Source organism: Echinops telfairi, unplaced genomic scaffold (genome assembly GCF_000313985.2).
Source record: "Echinops telfairi isolate 266 unplaced genomic scaffold, ASM31398v2 ScPeMD7_3533;HRSCAF=4204_0, whole genome shotgun sequence".
In the NCBI taxonomy this organism is placed as follows: domain Eukaryota; kingdom Metazoa; phylum Chordata; class Mammalia; order Afrosoricida; family Tenrecidae; genus Echinops; species Echinops telfairi.
In genome coordinates this window covers 84,378,372-84,386,217 of record NW_022107431.1, presented here as the reverse complement: position 1 = coordinate 84,386,217, position 7,846 = coordinate 84,378,372, and the positions used below count along the sequence as shown (strand labels likewise).

At 43.1% G+C, this 7,846-nt stretch overlaps 1 protein-coding gene across 1 annotated transcript in view; it reads right to left on the bottom strand.

The window, feature by feature from the left end:
• The window catches only part of CRYBG1 (crystallin beta-gamma domain containing 1), a 247,783-nt gene that overhangs the window by 230,539 nt on the left and 9,398 nt on the right, over nucleotides 1–7,846 (bottom strand). The window lies entirely within an intron of this gene.

Below are 7,846 nucleotides of genomic sequence, written 5' to 3'. Positions count from 1 at the left end.
AATAGTTCGAAACCACCAGCAGTTCTGAGAGAGAAAGATGAGGTTTCCTATAAGGTCACTATGTATCGGCATCAACTTAATGGTAGTTAGTTTGAGTAGACTCAACAGTGTGGGCTATCCTTTGAGAGGCACTGGGTGGCACACATGGTTAAGTGCTCAGCTACTAAGTCACAGTGGCTTGAACCTACTCAGAGGCATCTTGGGATACAGGTCTGACAATCAGCTTTGGAAAGGTCACAGCCTTGAAACCCCCATGGAGCAGTTCTGACTTGCGCTCCTGGGTCCTCAGAGTTGGAATAGACTCAACAGTGACCAACAACCACCACCTCCCCTCTGATAGCTACTTTTCTGTATCTCACAGCCTCTGCTTGTGCATGTTCATGCTCCTGCTCCTTAGTGTAAAGTTGAGGGGGGTAATGTCTCATTATTTTATTGGTGAATATTGCAACTTGTCAGGAAGACAGGGAAGTAGACTCAGTTTCCCAATATTAAAGCCTGAACTGGTTTTCCAGCATCTACCACCGGGGCTTACCCACAGCAGCTATTCATAAATGCTCGGGTCATAAATGGATCACTCCAGGGGATTTTCACACCCACATTTACTGACCCTCCTCAGCATAACAGGCATTCACCAAGCTCTCTGGTTATAATGGGTCAATAAAATTAAGACCACTTTTGAGGGCTACTTCTGCTCAGTTATTTGGGTCCCTGGGCAATTGTTGTTCTAACTGAAGGACTCTGGGAGCTCTGGTGGTGTGATGGTTCAGAGAGGGGCAGTTCAAAACAACAGCTCCCCTGGAGAGAGGCAGGGCTTTTTGCTCTCATAAAGAGCTATAGTATCACAATGGATGGATGGGTGGATTGTGATAAGAGTTGTCAGACTTTCCTCTAGTCCCTAAATGTTTCCTCCCCGCTCCCACTATCATGACACGAATTCTACCTTGCAAGTCTGGCTAGACCAGAGGATGTACACTGGTACAGATAGGAACTGGAAATACAGAGAATCCAGGGTGGATGATCCCTACAGGACCAGTGGAGTGAGTGGCGATACTGGGAGGGTAGAGGGAGAGTGGGTTGGAAAGAGGGAACCGATTACAAGGAACTATATGTGACCTCCTCCCTGGGGGACGGACAAACGAAAAGTGGGTGAAGGGAGATGTTGGACAGGACAAGATATGACAAAATAACAATTTATAAATTATCAAAGGCTCATGAGGGAGGGGGGAGCGGGGAGGGAGGGGAAAATGAGGACCTAATGCCAGGGGCTTAAGTGGAGAGGAAATGTTTTGAGAATGATGAGGGCAATGAATGTACAAATGTGCTTTACACAATTGATGTATGTATGGAATGTGATAAGAGTTGTATGAGCCCCTAATAAAATGATTTTAAAAAAAAGGGTTTTTCGGGGCCCCCAGGAAAATTTTTTTTTTTAAAAAAAGAGTTATAGTATCAGAAACTCACAGGAGCAGTTCTACTCTGTCCTATAAGGTCGCTATGAGTCGGTATCAACTTGATAACAGGAATTTGGCTTTTGGTTTATAACAAGCTGGCTTAGCAGAGTGTGTTTTACAATAAAGTAGCAAACTTCTGGTTGTGCTCTGGAAATTGAATATTTGTGCTTTAAAATAGCTATGTTGAGCCTAAACATACAGCTTACAGAATACAGTTCTAAGCATATAATGATACTCTCAAATTATTCTTTAATGTGATCTTTTAAATCCCTCAAACATGAAAGTCAAAATTAAATTAAATTATGAGAGCAATGGGTGCTAAAGACAAAGTTACTATCACCCATAAGGACAACGATGACTTGAAGGATTTTCATAATCCCTTTACATCAAACACATTGAGATTTACTTCTGAATTTAGACCAACCTTAGTGCCTATATATTTGAAGTTACTTGTTCACCAGCATTTTCTTTCCTCTTCTGAGACTGTGATTAAACTTTACACAGAGTAGAAACCCTTGTTATTTTTCACCTTAGGTTCCTTTACATACTCTGTGAATCAGCCCAGCAGCAGATCATAAGACTTTGTGGCTTTTAGGCCAGATTGGAAATCAGGTGCAACAAGTTTAGTTAACATTTCAGGGGCTGAGTCACTCAGTTGAACTTCTTCAAGTCAGAGGTTCCCAGAAGGACACGGGTGCCCCATAGAATTCCCAGTGTGCAGGAATTCTTCCTCATCCCTGGGTAGTCTCCCTCTCTATAATGGAACAGGTAGGAGGCCGATCACTGAAAAGGGGAGATGCTTCCAGGATGAAATCTTTGAGAGCGAATGAATGCCTACACTTCAACCAGATGCCTACATTCTCCAGCTAGCTACTTCCAACACACACACACACACACACACACCACCCCCATCCCACCACCCCCATCACCACCACTACCGGGAACACGTACTTATTCAGCGAGCTCTGGTTTCCCCATGTTGTGGTGAAAAGCTCATGAGCTTTGGAGTCAGAAAGAGCTGGCTTCAAATACTGTTGTTTAGCTTAGACAAGCTATTTTACCTCTCTCGGCTTGCTTCCTCAACTCTAAATAGGGAGACAGCCTCACCTACTTTGAGAGCTATGACCAAGATGAAAGGGGATATAGTGAATATGAAAGCAACTGTCACACAATAGGTACTCAGTAATTATTCATGCCCCTCTCCTACTTATTCTTGACAAAAGTTCCTTATTTATTTAAATTACAAGGGAGAGGTTGGGAATTATCCAGCTGAAAAGTATTCTCCTTCATTCCCACTGCCAAACCCATTTTCCTCAATAAACATGCCCAAATCCACCTGGCTGTCACTTTGCTCTTTATTTACCAGTTGCTGAGCAGCGTTAAGATGGCATTGGGGCCCCTCTTTGACTTCTGGCAACTTCTGCTGGCTTTGTAAATTAGTGGAACGGGATCCAACGTACACTTACACAGAGAGAAAGGCAACCTAGAACCCTGTAGTGAAAAAGGAAGTGGATGCAGACATTCCTGGGGACCTGGTTACTTGCTGTTGGGCTAGTAACCACAAGGTCAATAGTTCGAAACCACCAGCAGTTCTGAGAGAGACAGATGAGGCTTCCTACTCTGGTAACTATTCCAGTAAAGAGTTAAAATCTTGGAAAACCACAGAGACATTTCTATTTTGTCCTACATGTACACTATTAGTCGGAATTGACTCGATGGCAATAGGTTTTGTTTGTGTGTTTGTTTGTTTGTTTCTCTATGATAAAGAACACACCTCCTCCCTGTATCTTCAACAGTTATAACCTGTGCCTCAAACTGGTTGTTGCCTTACAGAAGCTTTTTTGAGGGATTATTTACATACCATACAATTCACCCACGTAAAATGCACAGTTCACTGGTTTTTAGCATAGTCACAGTTATGTGCCACCGTCACCACCGATCAATTTTAGAGCATTTTCCTAAACTCAAAAAGAAACCCTGTATTATTATTATTTTTAAAGAAACCCTTTAGTATCAGTTTTTATTTTTTCCCCTTTTTATTATAATCTGGGTGAAACTTGACAGGGCAATTTAGTTTTCCACTCTGCAATTTACACTTATTTTGTTTCAAGAAATTGACTGTGGTCCCCCTCCCTTCCCACTATATCATCATTCTGCCCACTTCCTCCCTAAATCCCCTGTCTACAGCCTTTGGTCTTTCTTTCCTGCCCTTCCTGCATTCTGAGCGATCTGCGGGGCAAATGTTGCTCATTTGGTCTCTAGAGGTTGATTGTACTGAGGACTACAGTCTGCTGGTGCTATTACTCACTATATGGGCCAGTCTATTGTTTGTCTGAAAGCTGATCCCCAGGAGTGGGTGCAGTTCCAGGCTTGAAGGGCATCTGAGGACCAAAGTCCCAGGGTTCCACTAATGTATATCAGACCAGCAGGTCTGGCCTTTTTTAATGATCCTGAATTTGGTTCTACACTGTAGTTCACTCTTTAATCTCCCTTTTCCAGTTCTAAGCAATCACTAATCTACCTCTTGTCTCTGGAGCATTTACTATTCTGAACATTTTACATGAATGGAATTGTGTAATAGGTGGTCTTTTGGGACTAGTGTCTTTGACTTAACATAGTTTTCAAGGCATAAAAAGAGAGCTCTCGTTAGAACTGAAATGACTGGGAAGGGAACAATTGATTGCCATCAGCAGACCAGGCACTCAGACTTCTAGGTCCAAGTCCTAAAACCCTCTTACAGAGCAAGACTAGGGTAACCTAAAATACAAATTGGTTGGAATCAAAATGCTGAGCAAATGCCAGCTAGTCAATTGTACTTTGCTTTTTATCTTGAAGAATATCCAAAATCTAGTTTTAGGCAAGCTTGTTTAAACAAGTCTACTTACACACAAGGGCATACAAATGATCTTGATTCGATCCAAAGTAGGCTCCACTGAGAGGCTCTTGATCAGGAATTGAATCCACTCCAGATAGAATCGTTCTGGGTAGCCAATATTAAGAGAGAATAGCTTTACAATCCCACCCTGGGCATAACTGCATTTTCTTGTTTTGCAGATAATAACACTCACTTAGTTCATGGGAGCTAAACTGTAGGGAAGCAAGCCAGCGTGTTCTCCGTAGGATGGCCAAGAATGGCTGGCAGGCCCTGGGTGAGGCTTCACTGCTCCTACTTGAGAGGGACAGTTCTAAGTTTGGGGCATGGCACCACGACAGAGGAGATCATGTACTTCAGCAGGAATGTCAACTATCTGCTTCAACTAGCGTCTTTTTGTCTCTCCCCCCTCCCCCCTATCTTTTTCTTAATAGCGGATACAAAAGCAATCCCGCTCTGCTGTCATGGGATATTTATGAATCAACATTGTAGAAACGTTTCAATAACTCGTACTTCAAATATTCTACATGTCACAGCACAAGCACTAGTTCAAGATCCATGAAGGGGGTTGTGGCATGGATGCAATATTGATAGACCACAATTTTAAATGATACTTTGACATTATAAACATGCTTCATCAGTGTGCTTTTTTTTAACTTGGAGTTTGTGTGTGTGTGTGTGGGGGGGGGATATTGTTTGTTTTTGAGGTAGTGGGTAAAAAAGTAATGCCCAAAAGCCCCAGCCATTGATCAATTCCAATTCATAGCAACCCGTGTCGGGGTTCTGGGGCCATCGATCTTTACAGCACAGAGCCTCGGTTTTTCCCCACCAAGCCCCTGGTGGGTCTGAACCACCATCTTTATGGTTCTCAGTCCAATGCTGACCCAACAGCGTGCCTGGAAAAAGTACTCGGTATGCCAGTAACCCGACTATCCTGTGTACACTGGCTAAATAACTCAATCTCGGGATCAGACACTCTCACAGTTGCTCATTTATGAAACTAAAGGGAAGATTTTCAGGGGGAATAAGTCATCAGAAAACTAGATGAGTCAGCAGGTCTCCTGTCAGAGACGGGTATAGGCAAGGCATGGAGAGTACAGCCCACGAAACCCCAAAGAATGGCTGAGTAGAAACCACAGGCCTGAGTTTAGCCCTGCTTCCTCCAGCTGCCACTGCCTTCTTTGAACTTCCGTTTCCTCGTCGATGAAATGAAGCGCTGGGCTTACTTCGAAGAGCCACAGTGAGCATGGGACAAAACACCAGCAGTAACTTATAATTTGAGAAATGTAAGGTAAAGGTACATGGAGTTTGAATTGGTCACCAGGGAATCCTTACAGACAGGTCAGGAAGTAAAACCGAAGGATTCAAGCAGCAGGGCTTCTAGAAACCTACAGGTAGAGCAACCTAGAACAGCCTCACTGGCTAGAGCAGTTGCTCCCAGCCTGAGCAGTAACGACCGATGTAGTTACTTAGCAGAGTCCTGGTGGCAAAGTGGGTTATGTGTGGGGCTGCTAGCCACAAGGTCAGCAGGTTGACTCCACCAGCTGCTCTGTGGGATAAAGGGTTTCTACTCCCGGAAAGAGTTACCATCTCAGAAACCCAAAGGGGCAGGTCTACCCTGTACTAAAGTGTCACTGGGAGTCGGGTTTGACTTCATGGCAGTGAGTTTCGGTGTTTTGCTTTGTTTGGTGTTATCTAGCGACTTGAAGTTCCTGGGTGGTACAAAGAGCTCAAGGTTTGCGTCTACACAGAGACACCTCAAAAGAAAGGCCAGATTATCTAATTCCTCCCCAAAAGTCATTGAAAACCCTATGAAGCAAAATTCTCTTACACACACACACACACACACACACACACACACACACGACTGCCATGAGTTAAAGTGGACTCAACCACAACTTGTTTTTTCTTGTATTTGCTTGTTAGTTATTAATTAGTGACTTATCTCTGACCCTGCATTCTGATGGCCTGTAGCAGGGATGGCAGGAGGGCAAACCGGCTCCCTTCTCCATTACACTGTTGCCTCAGGATCCGGACATAGTACTTTAGAATACACTTTCGAATTTCTGCTTTAAGACCTTTCTTTGCAATATTTCAACATACTTATCTCTCAGGGATTTAACTATTTTCTCTTGACTAGTTAACACTAAACCTGATGAATATCCAATCTTCATTTGATTTCTTATATAAATTTCTGTTTATGATATCTAAAGGCTAAATATACCTGTGCTGGAAATGTAGAGAAGGTAGCAATAACTACAATGATTAGCCAAAAAAAGACCTGAGACCAGCCAGAAAGCAATCAAAGCTCCACACCTGAAGACTTGGTGACTTTGGTCAAATGACCATCCCCCTCTAGACCTCGATGTTCCTCAGAATGGGAATAATAACAGGCTGTCCCCACTTCTCTGGGTTTCAACAGCAACTGGCAACATCACCACCTCTTTCGGATGTTATGAATGAATTGTAGTGTGTTAATATTTGTAAAGCACCCAAGACAGGGCCAGATCCAGAGTGTGTTAAGTAAACAGCATCTTTCCATCAAGTTTTGATGAGAATGAAATCTTTTCATAGATATGGCTGGCACCTCTTATTATGAACAAAATTTCTCAATTATTTCCTTACCTTATTCCTATTATTTTGCTCACTGGCCCCAGGACAAAAGAAGTGTCCAATGAGAGAACCCAAAGAGTCATCGGAAACTGTTGCTTAACTAATTTTTAATAATTAAGAGGCATGTTATTCATGTTGTTTTTATGCAATGGTGCCAACTCTCTTATTTAAGCTATAGCCACTGTATCTTTGAGATACTATAACCCCAAGGCTCAGTTAGGGTCACTGGCTTGAAATGTCACACAATAATAATAAATACGGCCAACTTTATTCACCACAGAATAATTTGCCAAGTCTGACAGCAATGTGCTTTTATTCATCTCATTGGCATTTAGGAGAAGGTAAAAAACAAAAGGCACTTGTTACTTCTGTGGTTCTTTCCCCCAACCCCACCCTTTATAGGTTACAGGTGTGCCCTGTACTTGTCTAGGTAGGAAAGGTGGAACACCACGAATGGACTTTGGCCTCCCTGCTTCACATGTATGACCTTGGGGTCTCCTGGTACTTTGTCAAAATGCCCCCTGCATTTAGGGGTCTGTGCCATTGCTCTGTTCCCATTGACCCAACAGATGTAGTGTTAAAAACACCAAGCAAGGCTCACACTGGTTTAAAGACTCCATTCTCCTTCATCTGAATTCACAGAGGCATTTTTTTTTGGGGGGGGGCGATTTTTTCCTTTCATATTTAATAGTTAAGTGCTAAAGGTTATAGAACGATTTTTTTAAGGAGAGAAACCTAAGTTTGTACAAGTCAGCGAGTGTCCCTGTGCTCCTATCCTCGATCTCTGCTGCTGGCTGCACCGGGTGCAATGCAGAGGGCAGTTCAGAGCCCTGTGCCAGACACTATAAAGGTAAGGTGATCAGGCGTCCCTCTTTTGGCGGGACAGTACCAATTTTTAACAATTTGTCCC